The 16,622-nt window shown below is 38.1% G+C and overlaps 2 pseudogenes; both read left to right on the forward strand.

Moving 5' to 3' along the window:
• Positions 1 to 1,752: 1,752 nt before the first annotated feature.
• LOC143585228 (3-ketoacyl-CoA synthase 19-like) lies at positions 1,753 to 6,730 on the forward strand (annotated as a pseudogene).
• Positions 6,731 to 9,926: 3,196 nt separating this feature from the next.
• Positions 9,927 to 12,114, forward strand: LOC143585224 (3-ketoacyl-CoA synthase 19 pseudogene; annotated as a pseudogene).
• Positions 12,115 to 16,622: the final 4,508 nt, after the last annotated feature.

The raw sequence follows: 16,622 nt of genomic DNA on the forward strand, positions 1-16,622 counted from the left end.
ATGATTATTCGTTGTCCTCGTTAAAAAAAAACACGAGAATAGATTCCAATGAATTACCTTGAATTCCTCCACATTCTGGAAAGATTTGGAATCCCTTAATTTAAAGGAATTTCAAGGAATTGAATTTCAATTCTAATTCTTTGAACCGAATACACCAAAATGAAACTAAATTCCAATCCCAACAAAACGAACACGCCATGTCATGAGATTTTAATTCCAATTCCTTTGAATTCCCACGAATTCTGTGAAACGAACACGCCCTAATGATCAGCCATGACATCTAGTGAAGATGACGATGAGGATGAATGGTAGCGGCAGAGAAGGACGATGAAGGGTCTGGGTTTTGAGTCGTTTATCTACGAAGACCTAGCGATGAATCAACTACGGTTTTGTCATTAAGCGCATGGTTGTGCGGCTCTGGTACATCCAAATCCTCGGCAAGATGGTGGACATGTTTATGCCAACTGAAACGTCTTTCCATCGATGTTGGGTGGTGCGGTACCAAGCGGTGGTCGCCTGTTAGCAGTGAAGGTGGTGGTGGAGGGCCGGTTAGTCGTATGGTGGCCCTACTATTATACACGTCAACAAAAACTAGCTAGGATAGTCTCCGTTAGAAAAAAAAAAGCTCGGTGGAAGAATATAAGTTGAAAGTTGAGATTGTTCTCATGCATTTCTATACTCTGGATTAGCGCCGGATAATACTTCAAAGTTTGGATTATCAAAAAATTCAATTTGCATAAGATGAAAGAAAACCCTAAGCATGGGTAGAATTTTAAATAGTTTTCCAACTAGGGGTGTTCACGGTTCAATTTAAACTGTGAAACCGTTCAAATTGGTCATCGGTTTGAATTCACGGTCGCTTTTTCTTTTAACTTTTGCTCGGTCGGTTTTAAACTATTGTGAACGGTTTAGTTTACAACTTATTAAAAAAACCGGTCACATAAAACCTGATTGAAATGTAAATATTTATATAAATCTTTTAGATATTTTTCATGGTTATAAGATTTCCACCAGGGTGTTTATTTATAGATTACTTTGTTTGTTGGTAGATTTTTTTCAGCCTTTTCATTCTTTGTTGTCTTAGTTCTTACACATCTCATTTCATCAATTGACTGTACGTTCACATGCTTTTTCAATCTCATACCCTTATTTAATTAATTCATTTGCACCGTTTGTAGCATAGAAGTCACAACTCACAAGCCAAATCAAGATTTTGCCTTAATACTTAAATTATAAACAAATTTAAAAAGTTTCATAATGGTGTTCTTTTTTTTTCGAACTGTGAACTTTTATAGACAACGCCAAGAAACCAAAAAACACCCACGGGCTGCCTCTACAAGCCGGAGGGCAACCCCTAAAAACGAAGGATTCATAATGGTGTTCTTAGTTTTAGTTCATTAGTCACTTGATTATCCTTCCAATTCTTTAAAGGAAATTACGGAGTAATATATATATATAATTTGTGCATGTTACGTACGTGAACCTAGGAACTTGTTTGAACTGTTTTTAACCCAAATCGTGAAAGAGCCAAACCGTTCGTAACATTTCAGTTTTAAATTCAAACTATTCGGTTATGGTTTTAGATTTTCAAATATCGTTATTAACAATTTGGCTCGCGGTTTAATCTATAACTGTATAACCAGACCATAAACACCCTAACTATGATATGACGGGCATGCATTATTATTCCTTATAAATAACCAAGGAATTAAAGCTAGAGTAGAGATATCCTGGCTCCTTTTGCAAATCACGATGGAGTTATTTTCAGCACTAATACTTTTGTTCACAGTCTCATACATAAGCTTTTCATTAGCAAAGTTATTTAGGCGAGGCGAAAAGTGCTACATGATCGACTACGAATGCTACAAGGGTGACAAGGAAATGCAACTAAGCACCCAAGAGTGTGCGAAGATTATTACACGCAACAAGAACCTTCGCATCGAAGATTACAGGTTCCTGGTGCGAACCATGGTTAACTCAGGTCTTGGGGAAGAGACTTATGGTCCAAGGAACATCATCTTAGGCCAAGATGAAGAACACCCAAAACGTGTCGATTCGCTATCAGAGATCGAAGCAGTATTCTACGATACACTTGATAATATATTCTCTCGGTCGAAAATCCCGCCATCTCAAGTTGATATACTTGTGGTGACTGTATCTTTACTCTCGGCTGTTCCTTCTTTAACATCTAGAATCATTAATCATTACAACATGCGGGAGGATATTCAGGCGTTTAATTTAACGGGCATGGGGTGTAGCGCGAGTCTAGTGGCTATCGATTTGGTTCAACACTTGTTCAAGATTCAGAAGAATAGACTAGCCATTGTTATGAGCACGGAATTAGAGGTGTTCAAAAAAACCGGTTACGGAACCGGTTTGGGCGGTTAACCGGAAAACCGGTTTTTTAAAAACCGGTTTTTTTAAAAACCGGTTTGACCGGTTTACGTAACCGGTTTACGTATCGGTTATACTTTTTGGAGCCAAAACCGGTTTTATAACCGGTTATAAAAAAAACCGGTTTTTTTTAATAACCGGTTATTAAAAAACCGGTTAACCGGTTTTTAAAATAACCGGTTTATAGCCGTTATAAAAAAACCGGTTAACCGGTTTTTTAATAACCGGTTAACCGGTTAAACCGGTTTTCGAACGTTACCAAACGGCTTTATAGCCGTTTTTTTTTTTTTTTGCCCGTTTTTTTAGCCGTTTTTTTGGTTTTTTTACCCCCACAAACATCTATATATAGTTTAGGTTGGGTATTGGTTAGATCACACTTGATTATACAACTCCAAAAGCTCTAAACGTTTATTTCATACGCGATTATAACTCCAAACGCTCTTCTTTCGTAGTCGTTTATTTCATACTCGAGTATACCACTCTTAATTCGTAGTCGATTATCATGGCCTCCCAAAGTGCTGCTTCATCGGTCAACATGGGTGCCTCGAACACGGGAGAAACCGTCGTTCGGGTCATCCCCACGAAACGAAACCAAGATATTTGGCAACATTTCGACCTATGCGAAATGTCTAACGGAACCCAAAAAGCTAGATGCAAACATTGTTTGAAGTTTTATAACAAAGAAGCAAACTCCAGTTTAAGAGCTCATGTAGAAAGGCCCTCTTGCAAGGTCTTGAAGGACGAATCCGGAAGTAGTTCGCAGCCGGAGATGACGAATCAAGGAACGGTGTTTACGTACGACCTTGAAGCGGTACGTCAACAGTTTGGCAACTTTGTGATTCAACAATCACTTCCTTTCAACCACTTCGACAACCCTCAATTCACGGAGATGATGCAAAAGTATGTTCAACCACGCTACCAACACGTAAGTCGTTCGACCCTTAGAAGAGATATGCTTAAAGCATGGAAAAACGCTAAATCCGAACTAATTTCATACTTTTCAAACTTACAAACTGGTGTGAACTTAACAACGGATGTGTGGTCGGTACCTAATGGTTCGCCCGACTCATACATTTGTGTGACGGCTCATTGGGTTGACCCCCGGTCGTGGCAAATGATGAAACGAACCGTTGCGTTTCAATTGTTTGATTACCCGCACACGGGTAGAAATATTTTTAAACTCTTGGATAAAGTCATTCGACAATACAAGATTGAAGATAAAATCTTTTCAATATCGTTTGATAACGCGTCCAACAATACGGCCGCGGTTGGCCATTTAAAATTAAAGTATAAACCTATTTGTGATGGAGCGTTTTTTCATAGCCGATGCATTGCACATATTATCAACTTGGCCGTGCAAGATGGGTTAAACGTGATCGAAACGCAAAGAAACAATTTTAAAAGAATGTTACGAGATGTTTTTAGCAACAATAAAACATTTTCAAGATACAAAAAATTTTGTGATGAAGCTAATTGTCAATGGTTGGGGCCCAATTGGGATTGTCCAACAAGATGGAACTCGACTTGTGATATGTTTGAGAAAGCCATCCAACAAAAAGAATCACTAGTTGCGTTTCATCAAATAATGTCAAGTAGGGGTAAATGTGCACCGTACGATCCTAGAAACTGGTTATTGATTGAGATCGTTACGGAGGTTCTTCAAATTTTTAAATCTTGCACAACTAGTTTATCCGGGGTTTACTATCCAACAAGCCCCATTGCTTTACCAAAAATTGCTGTCATGTGCACAAAGTTGACTGAAATTCATTGTAGGGGTGCACCTTATTTTGATATGGGTGCAAAAATGAAAGAAAAATTTATAAAATATTTTCAACAACTACCCGCTGTTTTGACCTGTGCGGCTGCGTTAAACCCTTGCATCAATGTTGGTGGTGTTGAAGCTTTAATAGAAAAAATTTGTGATGAGCTAGGGTTAAACGACGATCAAAACCCCTATTATAGCCAAACTTTAAAGAATGATTTCAACACCACATTGGCAAACATGTATGATGTTTACCTTACAAAACACGGGTCGTCTTCCCAAATTCATGACTCGTTAAGAGCTGTTGCCCAATCCCAATCCCAAACCGACCTTGAAATGGGGATGTACTACATGATTTGGGAAGACGCCGGTAAACGTCAAAGGGTAAACACCCCAAGCAGTGAACTTGGAAGGTATGGTGGTACCAACTTTGTGAAACACATGACTCCGGATGAATTTAGAAGTCTTGATTTGCTGGCTTGGTGGAGAGGTAAGGAGGATGAGTTTCCGATCCTCGCCGCCATGGCCAAAGATTTACTAACGGTCCAAGCTTCCACGGTAGCTTCGGAGTCTGCTTTTTCTGTTTCTGGCAGGGTTATATCGATTAGGAGGACTCGACTCACTCCAGCAGCTGTAGAGATGTCGATTTGCTACAAGGATTACTTGGACTCTTTAGACAGGGCACAACATCAACGCTCACTCGAGGGGGAAATGGACTATGAGGCGGCCTTGTATGAAGACGAGGTCAATCAAGGACACATTCAACCAATGACCGATGAAGAAGCCGCGTACGACGATTACCTAAGGAATAGCTCGGGATCGGGTAGCGAAGAAAATGAGTAACAAACATCAACTTGTTAATGTAATCGTGTCTAAGCATTCTTTAATGTTTGTATTTTTGAGTTACGAATATGCGATAACGATTTAATGTTTGTATTTTTAATGTAAAAGCTATAAATGAAAGTTATGTGTTTTTAATCTTCCAAGCAAAGAATGCTAACAACGAAACCCTAAACCCTAAACCCTAAAGCAAAAAAAAAAAAAAAAAAAAAAAAAAAAAAAAAAAAAAAAAAAAAAAAAAAACCGGTTAACCGGTTAGACCGGTTATTAAAAACCGGTTATAAAAAACCGGTTTAATAACCGGTTCTAACCGGTTTTTAAACCGGTCCAAACCGGTTTGGCCGGTTTGAGTTTTCAGCAATAAAAACCGGTTAATAACCGGTCCGGTTATTAACCGAACCGGTTTTTTTCTGGATAAAAAAAACCGGTCCGGTTAATAACCGAACCGGTTTTTTCAAAAAAACCGATTTGTGCACCTCTACACGGAATCAATGGCAGGTAACCTCTGCGGGACTATGGTCTCGGCCCCTCTGCGCTGGTTTAAGAAGTTTTCTAATATAAGATTAATACCATTACTTTCTTTTGATGTTTTGACCAGAATAGTTAATTGATTTGATGTTAAATTAGTTAAGATTTTGTTTAAAAGTTTTTTATATATTACTTGTTTAATTTTTTATAAAGTTTTAATAACTTGCTGATTTTTTAAGTTAAAAGTACCTAAGATTTTGTTTATTTTTTCTAGTTTTATTATATGTTATTTAGTTTGATTTAGGGTTTGCAAATTAAACTTACCAATAGCTTTGCTATGAATGAGATTTACTTGGTACGTTTGATCTATTTAGGGTTTGTCCGCGTAAACATTACTCTTTTCTAATTGAAAAAATAACAGTTTTCTGGTTGTTCTTTTGTTTGCTCTACGTCTATTGTTTAAAACATTTGTTGTCCGGTCATTCTTATTTTAACCCTCTAGTAATAAAATTTTGATTCCGTCACTGTAGGTAAGTGGTACTGTGGAAGAGAAAGGTCTATGATGTTGTCTAACTGCATTTTTCGTATTGGAGGTTGCTCAATACTTTTAACTAACGATAAGGCTCGCATGAATCAAGCTATGTTAAAGCTTAAATGTTTGGTTCGAACCCACCTTGGATCTGATGATGAGGCCTACAACTGCTGCATGCAACTAGAAGACAATGTAGGATATGAAGGTTTTCATCTTAGCAAATTGCTCCCAAAAGTTGCAGCTCGAGCTTTATCTAAGAACTTGCAAGTGCTTCTACCGAAAGTGCTTCCATTTTGGAAGATAATTCGTTACGCAATGCAAAAAAAACACTCAAAATTAACCTTAAAACCATCAGAGCTGTGATAGATAAAGTGGGTGCGAGTTTGGGGCTGAATGAATATGACCTTGAACCGGCTCGAATGGCATTGAATCGTTTTGGCAACACGTCGTCTGGAGGGTTGTGGTATGTTTTAGGGTACATGGAGGCAAATAAGAGACTGAAGAAAGGTGATAGAATATTGATGATCAGTTTGGGTGCGGGTTTCAAAAGCAACAATTGTGTTTGGGAGGTCACCAGGGACATGGATCGAGCAAATGTCTGGAAAGATATAATTGAAAGTTATCCTCCGGAAACAACGATCAACCCTTTCTTGGAGAAGTTTGGATGGATCAATGATGAGGCTATGGATTTTGTTAGACTTGAAGATGTAGTCCAGATGATGGAATCGGCATAGATTGTTAGTTTTCAAATAACCATCAGAATAATGTGTAAAGTATTTGTCAGTTTGTTTGAATAAATCATATATAAATAATACATATAAATATTTATAATTTATAAATTGTAGGACTTTACTAAAAGAGAGTCATTTCATAAGTTCTTGATGGCCAAAGTAGAACACTTGTGAACCTTGATTAGTGTTGACAAAATAAGCCCTTACTTATTTTCTAATAGTAAAACTGCGAAAACTTATGATAATATGAGTTTATAACATGTTAATTCATTAGTTGGGATGTTTGTCATGTTTTGTTTATCTCGTTTATGGTTCGTTTATTTTAGTTTGATTCATTTTAAGTTCAGACCGTACGTTAGGGTATGTTGATGGACTGATGGATCTTTTTTGTTTGGGCCATAGACCTACAAACAATTTAACCGGTTGGCTTTGGATGTTTAACACAATGAGATCAAATCCCATGAAAGCAGGAATGGCTGTTGGCAGTTGATTAACGTTATGGCGTCCAAGAAGGTTACTATGAATCAGAAAGCTTTCGATAGAGCTGACAAGAGTTTTGGGACCTGATGAACAACATACATTTGTCCAAGCCGTTGGGCCAAACCACCAAAGGTTTTTTCCCTTGACACTACGACAGTACTAGCCGCAGCCGGTCAAGGATGGAGTATTTGTTGTTACAAAATTCTGAAAGTGTCAAGTTGAGTAGGTCATTTTCATTCATGTCACCGACCCGTTCAAGGACGAAGCTTCATAGCGATGCCAAGGACTGGTTGACCATGTTGAAAATACTATGTTTGTGAAATTCATAACTTTAATATAAATTTAGTACATGTGTATAAATATAAACTTATATGAGTTCCATGCCCTCACTCGTTATGCAGCCCAAATAAAATCGTTCAAAACATTTATGAATTGTGTAGTTTGGGGTAATTTAGTGGGGGCTAAATGAATGCATTCAAATATTCATCAACATTATTAATCGAATGGCTATCACTTTTTACACATTTGTCAAGAATATTGAGAACAAATCATATCAGATTTTTATTAGAAACTAAAAGGTATTGTTAACTTTGTTAGAAACTAAAAGAGTATATATTATATCTCAAAAACAATATATGTAGAAAATTTTAAGACTTGTAACTTGTAGGACTTTACTCATTAAAAAGAGTCCTTTCAGAAAATTTTCGATGGCCAAGGGTGAACCAAGGCCAAAGAGAGGGTTTGGAAATAGTTTTCAACCAACAATTGATGCACCTCAATTATTACCACCTCAGTAGCTACATAATTTGTATTAACCCAACCTCTTATTTTATATACATCAATCCCTTCTTCCTTCATCTCTTCTCCTCGATGTGGGATTAATCACAAATCCCCTTGCCGGCGAATGTGTTAATGTTTTGTTAATATCAAGAGTTTCTGTAGCAATAACAAGAGTTTCGAATTTTTCTTACTTTCCAACTACAGGCATCTCATTTTTGTAACCTCTCCCGACAACAAAAATTAAAACGAGCCACTCATGAGCTACTCGAGATCGATTCGCTAAAAGCTCGTGAGCTCATGTGTTAATGATCAATTCAAGCTTTTGGCGAATCGATCTCGAGTAGCTCATGAGTGGCTTGGCTTGGAGGCTTGGACATTTGTAGCTTGGCTTGGATGGATGCTCCGGGTTATTAAACCCGTGATACAACGTGGCTATAAAAGGTGGGCATGATTAGGGTTATGATCATTCGAGATATTTTCGTATACCTTCATCTCTCGTTTCTTCTCGAGTTTCCATTATTATCTTCTTGAGAGCTTCTTGTATTAGATCATTGCGATGATGATCTAGATTATTTTGTATCCGGTATATCTGTATGTTCGATCTCCGGCTTGTTATTGTGTTAAAGATTATTTGTATCAGTTCCTTTCTTGATAAAATAAAGTATAAGTGTGATTTGTGACAAAAATAAGTCTTAGAGTTTTAACTAAATGATTAACTAATTGTTAAGTTAGAGATAGAATACATTTATTATTTGTTTGTGTTTATTAGGAACTAGAGTTGGAGTAGGAAACAAGTTAAGTTTAGTATTAATAGAGATGTTAGTTGTGTGGTTTTAGTCTTGATAAAACATATTAGATACGTTTCTAGAGTTGGTTCACAAAACCCGGTTGTTACTATGTGAGCTCGATCCAAATAATTCCAACATTATATAAATAGGTTATTCGGATGGTCACACGTTTAAGAGTATTCAAGTTAGAGTTTAATATGTATAAATTTCTGGATTTTGTTTGGGCTCATAAATTCAACCTGCAAACCCGACAAAGTCATCAACCCTAGTAAATACCAATCCTTACAAGCAAAGATAGTATTTGTTGTGGTGATCTATAAATGCAAACTCTAGAAAACTCTAGAAAAAGTTAGTAGATCGATAAACAACACCGAGCTGAAGCAAACTCTAGAAAAACCCTTAACGATCAATAATAGTGGACGATGATTTCCGTGTTAGCAATGTAACCAAAAGCTAGTTTGTGGCTTGTGAGCATGGCTTAAATCTTCATATATAGATGTGGTAGATGAAGCTGTTTTAATGTTGCTGAACATTTTGACAGTATACAATTACTTCTGGGCCCTATATATAAAACTTGAAATATATTAATTTCCAGCTGCTGCGATAATTTTGTGACAAGAATGCATGGCAATCATAAGCCGAAGTAAGAAGACAGAGTTGCATTGATGAATCCTCTGAGTGGCTCATTTGAGGCGGCATGTAAGTGCATGTACGCTATAAAATTAGTGAAGTAATAAGTATATCCGCTACCTGTGGGCATACTAGATATCCAATGAGTTTTACAGCCATGAATGGGATTGATAAGCATCTCGGACTCTCGGTGTCATCCTTAACTCTCAGGCCTTAGCCTGTTATCTACGAGCAAATAGCGAACAAATCATATCAGATAATTAACCAGTTATTTTTAATATATTAGAGGACATTATGTGTAATAATAATGATAATGCTAAATATTGAAAAGAACGATCATCAGTCATTGTTTTCCAGTAAAAAAAACCTAAGCATGAGGTAAAATAGGAATTCTGAATAGTTCTCCAACTATGACACATGTATATTATTATTCGTTATAAATAACCAAAAATAGCTAGAGCCTAGAGTAGAGATACAGGAAACCAGTACTTCAAATCCTCCAACCTCTTTTCAAAACCGCAATGGACTTATTCACAACACTTGTGCTTTTGTTTACAGTCTCATGCATTGGCTTTTCACTAGCAAAATTGTTATTCAGGCGAGGCGAAACATGCTACATGATCGACTACGAATGCTACAAGGGAAACAAGGAAACACAGCTAAGCACCCAAGAGTGCGCCAAGATCATTTCACGCAACAAGAACCTTCGCATTGAAGATTACAGGTTCCTGGTGCGAACCATGGTTAACTCAGGCCTTGGGAAAGAAACTTACGGTCCAAGGAACATCATCTTGGGCCAAGATGAAGAACACCCTAAACTTTTGGATGCACTATCACAGATCGAAGCAGTATTCTGCGATACACTTGATAATATATTCTCTCGGTCGAAAATCTCGCCGTCTCAAGTTGATATACTTGTGGTGACTGTATCTTTACTCTCAGCTGTTCCTTCTTTAACATCTAGAATCATTAATCATTACAACATGCGGGAGGATATTCAGGCGTTTAATTTCACGGGAATGGGGTGTAGCGCGAGTCTAGTAGCTATCGATTTGGTTCAATACTTGTTCAAGATTCAGAAGAATAGACTAGCCATTGTTGTGAGCACAGAATCAATGGCAGGTAACCAGGGCAAAACTATAGGATGAACACTTTTTGACAAGTATTGGTATCGTACCAAACCGATGCCGACATAACACCATCGGTACTGGTACTGGTATTCATTTTTCATGTTTTTGGTTTTGGTATTTTTAATGATGAACCAAACAGACTAAATCGGTACGGTATTCGGTTTATATTTTTACTTGTTTTCTTTCACGGTATTTTTTTGGCGCGTTACTGGTATAGTACCAGTACGACATCGATCCCATCCCAATATTTACCAGTTTAGTAGCGGTATGGTATCAATCTCAGATTTTTTTGATGGATTAGGTGATTTAAAAAATAAAAAAAATGGGTGTAGGTGGTTGACTAGAATTTAAGTGGTTTCATATAATAGCAGATTAGTAGTACACGTCTTCTTACTTTCCACATGCCTCTCCACGCCATCTAATTGTTGAACAAGTCACGCCATCCAATTGTTGAACAAGTGCCGTCCACGTCAACAGGGTGTAACATGTGGAATCCGAAATCCACTATATTCTCAAATAGCGGATTACACAAACTCCTTTTATCCAACATTTACCATCCGGAAACTCTTTTTACAACCCCAGACACAAGTCACAACCCCAGGAATCCTCTATCTCAAAAGTAGGATTATCACCACAAGAATATATGCTTCGCCAAAGACTCTTGTCACCCTGTGGTTCATTAAGAAGTTTAAATAGTCAAATGCTATTTTGTTAATTTTCTAAGTAAAAATGGATATTCTCATTAACTATTTTTCCATATAAATCTCTTTTTCTAGCCATCTAGTTATTAAATTCTTGTTTGCCACTGCAGGTGACTGGTACTGTGGAAGAGAAAGGTCTATGATGCTGTCTAACTGCATTTTCCGTATAGGAGGTTGCTCAATACTTTTAACCAACGATAAGGCTCGCAAAAATCAAGCTATGTTAAAGCTTAAATGTTTGGTTCGAACCCACCTTGGTTCTGATGATGAGGCCTATAACTGCTGCATGCAACTAGAAGACAATGTAGGATATGAAGGTTTTCATCTTAGCAAATTGCTCCCAAAAGTTGCAGCTCGAGCTTTAACTAAGAACTTACAAGTGCTTCTACCGAAAGTGCTTCCATTTTGGGAGATAATTCGTTACGCAATGCAAAAAAAACCGTTCAAAAATTAACCTTAAAACCGGAATAGAACATGTGTGCATACACCCGGGTGGAAGAGCTGTGATAGATAAAGTGGGTACGAGTTTGGGGCTGAATGAATATGATCTTGAACCTGCTCGAATGGCATTGCATCGTTTTGGCAACACGTCGTCTGGCGGTTTGTGGTACGTTTTAGGGTACATGGAGGCAAAGAAGAGACTGAAGAAAGATGATAGAATATTGATGATTAGTTTGGGTGCGGGTTTTAAAAGCAACAATTGTGTTTGGGAGGTCACTAGGGACATGGATCGACCGAATGTCTGGAAAGATATAATTGAAAGTTATCCTCCGGAAACAGCGATCAACCCGTTCTTGGAGAAGTTTGGATGGATCAATGATGAGGCTTTGGATTTTGTTAGACCTGAGGATGTACTCCATATGATGGGCATGGTCTAGACAGTTGGTTTTCAAACAATCAATATGGGACTAATGTGTAAAAGTACTATTAGCAGTTTGTTTAAATAAATCCGTATTTATTTAAACATACAGATCTAAAAATCTATAAAGTATAGGATTTTACTAGAAGAGAGTCCTTATAGAAATTCTCGCCGATCAAGATAGAATATTTGCGAAACTTGATTACAATGGGAAAACTATGCCCTTCTTTATTACCTAACGGTAAAATTCAAAAACTTCTGAAAATATGAGTGTTGGACACGATGAAAAACATTGGTCCAAGCCGCTAACCACTGCATATTTTTGCAATTGACATTGGCCCCTCAAGCAGTGGTCGGTCTTAAAGTTTTCTGGGTATATAACATGTTCGATGTGTAATATAAACTTACTAGCTTTTGAACCCGTGTATTACACGTGATTTATCAAATAATAAAAATAAATTAGATCTTTTATTTCAATTGTGATTGTCAAAATACTTGTAAATTAATTTAATGTAGATTCAATGAAAAAAACAAACGGGTGATTAACAAAAAAAATACTAAAATACCATGGTTTTAATGGAAACGTTAAGAAATTTTTTAAAAAGTACTAAAGTTGTGTAATTGGTCAAACCTTAGGTATGAAAATGAAGCTTAATTCAATAATAAATAAAATCCACACTATATTATAACCCACATGATAAAATGGTTTAGACCCATGATCCATGAATAGCTAGAATGAATAAGATGAGTGATTAGAAATTAGGAGAAATGTAGGCTTGACACCTAAGCTTTAACATTTTCTTTTATTAGTATTGTACGATTAAAGCTGCTGATGCTCTCTTTCACAAAGATATTTGCTAAATATTTCTAAAATGTATTCACAACTAGTAAATTACCCGACGCGTTGCGCCAGGACTGGTCATGTTACTCTAAATCTCAAGACGCAAGCGTTAAAACAAAAAAAATATTTAAAACGACGTATATATGGCCGTTAAAACTCGAACGTTGGTAAACCCGAGCATTGTCGGTACCTGGCGTTGTAGCAGTGAGTCGACATAAATTTTGGTCGGTTTGACGGTTTCAGTTACGGTACAATATAAACAATCTTGGTAAAGAACCTGAGCATTGTCGGTACCCGGCGTTGTGGCGGTGAGTCGACACGAAATCGGTCGGTTCAGTTATGTTTGTTACGGGACAATATAAACAATGTTGGTAAAACCTAAGCATTAAAACCCAAATAATAAATTCGTAAAAATAACATATAAAAAATAAAATATATAAATGACGTTTGTTCGATCGATAAAACCCGTGCGTTAGTAAAACTCGTGTGTTGTCGGTCCCGGTGTTACAGTGGTGAGTCGACATCAATTCGGTCGGTTTCAGTTACGTTCTTTACGGTTCCGTAACTAAAACAAAAATGTCCGTAAAAATCCGGTCGTTGGTAAATCCCGCGCGTTGTGTGTTCAAGACGTTATGGTGTGAGTCGACACAAATAACTATTTAATCATCAAACTTAAAATAAAAAAAACTAAATATATATATATATATATATATATATATATATATATATATATATATATATATATATATATATATAATACTTGGACAATCAGGCGCCGCCAAAAGGACCAATCATAGTCCAGCGACGCCAAACTTTCATTAAAAGTGGCGGAAGGTTAATCAGGCATCATGTGGTGGCGTTGATAGCCGAAAGACAAGGGTACATGCACCAATCGGCGGTATCCCGATGGTTGAGTGTTATGTGCCTAACGTCCAAGGCTTGATGCAAAACTAATATCGAGTCGGGGGTCTCAACGGAAGCAGCCTCTCTATTCCTAAAGGGTAGAGATAAGGTTGTATATATCTTACCCTCCTCAGACCCTACCATAGTTTTGCTATTGATGAGATATACTGAGTACGATGATGATGATGCTGCTCTTAGAATCGAATAGTACTTATGCATAAAGGCATGTAAAAAAGTTGTGCTCGATGAAATGGCTGCAAGTTTGTCGTAACTTATTGGGAGGCTAAATAAATGTTTTTATAAATATTTGCTACGATTAGTGGGCAAATGACCATCATTTTTTAAATATTTAAAGACTATCGGGAAAAATCATATCAGATTTTTGTTACAAATTTTTAGACTTGTAAATCGTAGGACTTCCTCTTTAGCTAAAAGAGTCCTTCCAAAAATTCTCTAGATAATTAAGGGTGAACCAAGGTCAAAGAAGGGGTTTGGAAATAATTTTCAACCAGCAGTTGACACGTCTAATTTATTACCTCATTAGTTAAGTAATTGACTCAAACGCAAAGATATTTTAAGATCAAAACATGACTTTCTTTTAATATACATCAATCCCTACTTCCTTTATATCCTCACTTCGATGTGGGATCAATCACCAAGGTTATTCAACCTGCTTTTGATTACTTTACCATCTTTATGTTTGGTTATATTTACTTCAGAATCTTCGTCAATCTGAATGTGTCTCTGCAATTATAACCTAAATTATATTCTTTGATTAACGGTGTAACTTCGTTTTGGTGAAGATTGTTTAGTAAATCCGTTGCAATTGTTCAATTCAGATCTTTATCTTTAGTGGAGCTTATAAAAGTACAAGTTCTTCATGTAGTACTTGGACATATGTTAAGATTATGATCAAGGTCAGGGGCGAAGCTTCATTGAGGCCCGGGGTGGCCCCGGTCCCCACTGTTTTTTTGTGCAAAAAAACAGTATGGTCCGTTTTTCGGGTATAATTTACCCGCTTTCGGGCAAAAATTTTTATATGTAGTGTAAGTTTAGGCTTCTTCGGCCGAAGATTTGAGTCCGGCCCCCCTCGTTTATAAAATTTTGTATGCATTTTGAGCTCGGCCCCCTAGGTGCCTCAGTCCAAGCTTCGCCACTGATCAAGGTATCTAAATAACACTGGATTTTGATGATCCCAAATATTGCCAATGATGAATGGCTTTTTAACTTTTTTTTTTCTATTATATTTTTGTTAATTTGTAAATATAGTACAAAAACATTGTTAAGAAGTAAGAACCATGTGAACTGATAGGCTATATTCCTTCCATATACTACCACAGTGCCACTCAAGTCTATGAAAATTCGAAACTATATGTTTTTTTTAAATGTTTAAATTTAAAAAACCTTTCAGTATCTGAAGAGGTAGGTCCCAGCAGAGCCCAGTTGGACCCGCAAGACTCACCTTGAAGAGGGACGTTTGCGCAAGGACCAACTGGTTCCGCAGGACCCGCCATGCTCAGAGATGAAGACCTTACGCGCAGTACGCCAGCTGTTCCCGCAGGGAAAGCCTCCCAATGGTGAAGTATCCCGCCTGTCCCCGCAGCTGCGGATGCAAGCCATCAGGGAAGGCTACCCGCACTAATAGCAAGCCTACACGCACAAGGCACTAAATAATTCAGTGTCACCGGAAGGAATGAGCAAGGCGGGAATACTCCCGCCCAAATGAGCCAGTCCGTATGCTTCTGGAAGATCTTTTGTACTATACCTGCCAAGGTATGGACAAAATAGACAAGATCTGACCAAAGCAGCCCATGAACCAATCACAGGGTGACAGCTCACCGACAACAGTACGAGGAGGAGCATGCTCTAGTACTGTTTGTCACTATTAGCCGCTGCCTACTCACCAACCCTTGTCGTGGCACGCACATAGCCTGCAGTTGGTGGAAAGGGAACAGTACACAGCCGGCCTTGTCACTATCAGCCGCTGCCTACCCACCAACCAGCATGGCACGTGCGTTGCCCATAGTTGGTAGAACAGGAATATTATACAGCTGGCTATACCTGCTTGGAAACCTACCTTCGGCTATAAATACTCCAACTCCTTGGAACGGTAGGATCATCTGGTATTTTACCTTCACTAGCTATTTCTCTCAATATACACTTATATTCAGAGCAATCTAGTCTGATTCTCACGCCGGAGGGTGGTCACAAAGAGGAACCCCCCCCCCTTCTCAGTGACGAGCTCACGGTGTTTGTTTTGCAGGTCATCTGAAGAACATCCTTTGCCGGACCTAACCCTCGTGGGAAACATCTATTTAACCCCCAGATTATCCGTAATCCGCCCGGGGTCGATTAGTGTTTCTTCATTGGCGCCATCCGTGCATAAAAGCTATAACTAATTCTCAGTTTTTTCAAAATTTCTGAAGAAATGGTTAACGTTACTCCGGTCCCAAGGCCAGTAAGTGACCAAGAAACCCCGGTAACCACAACCCCAGCTACTGGGGGGAACACCGGCGGTTATACAAATTTTACGAACACTACCCCGTTTACCCAAGCCGGGGCAAGTGCAGTAAACAATATTTCACTGGGGTTCAAAGATGCCCAGTTGGAGAACCAGGCGAGGCTCCCTCGCCAAACACTCGGTCACGTTAAGGCGTGGGCCGAAGCACGTCAGAAAGAGTTCCAAGCTGAGTTGGATGAACGTTTGCATTCACTCCAACAGGCTGACGAATTCGGAAGTACTCGACAACAGCTCAACATGAACAGTGAGTGCGAGTACTCGG

Source organism: Bidens hawaiensis, unplaced genomic scaffold (genome assembly GCF_021521415.1).
Source record: "Bidens hawaiensis isolate Kalapana, Puna unplaced genomic scaffold, B.hawaiensis_p1.1 tig00033626_1, whole genome shotgun sequence".
In the NCBI taxonomy this organism is placed as follows: domain Eukaryota; kingdom Viridiplantae; phylum Streptophyta; class Magnoliopsida; order Asterales; family Asteraceae; genus Bidens; species Bidens hawaiensis.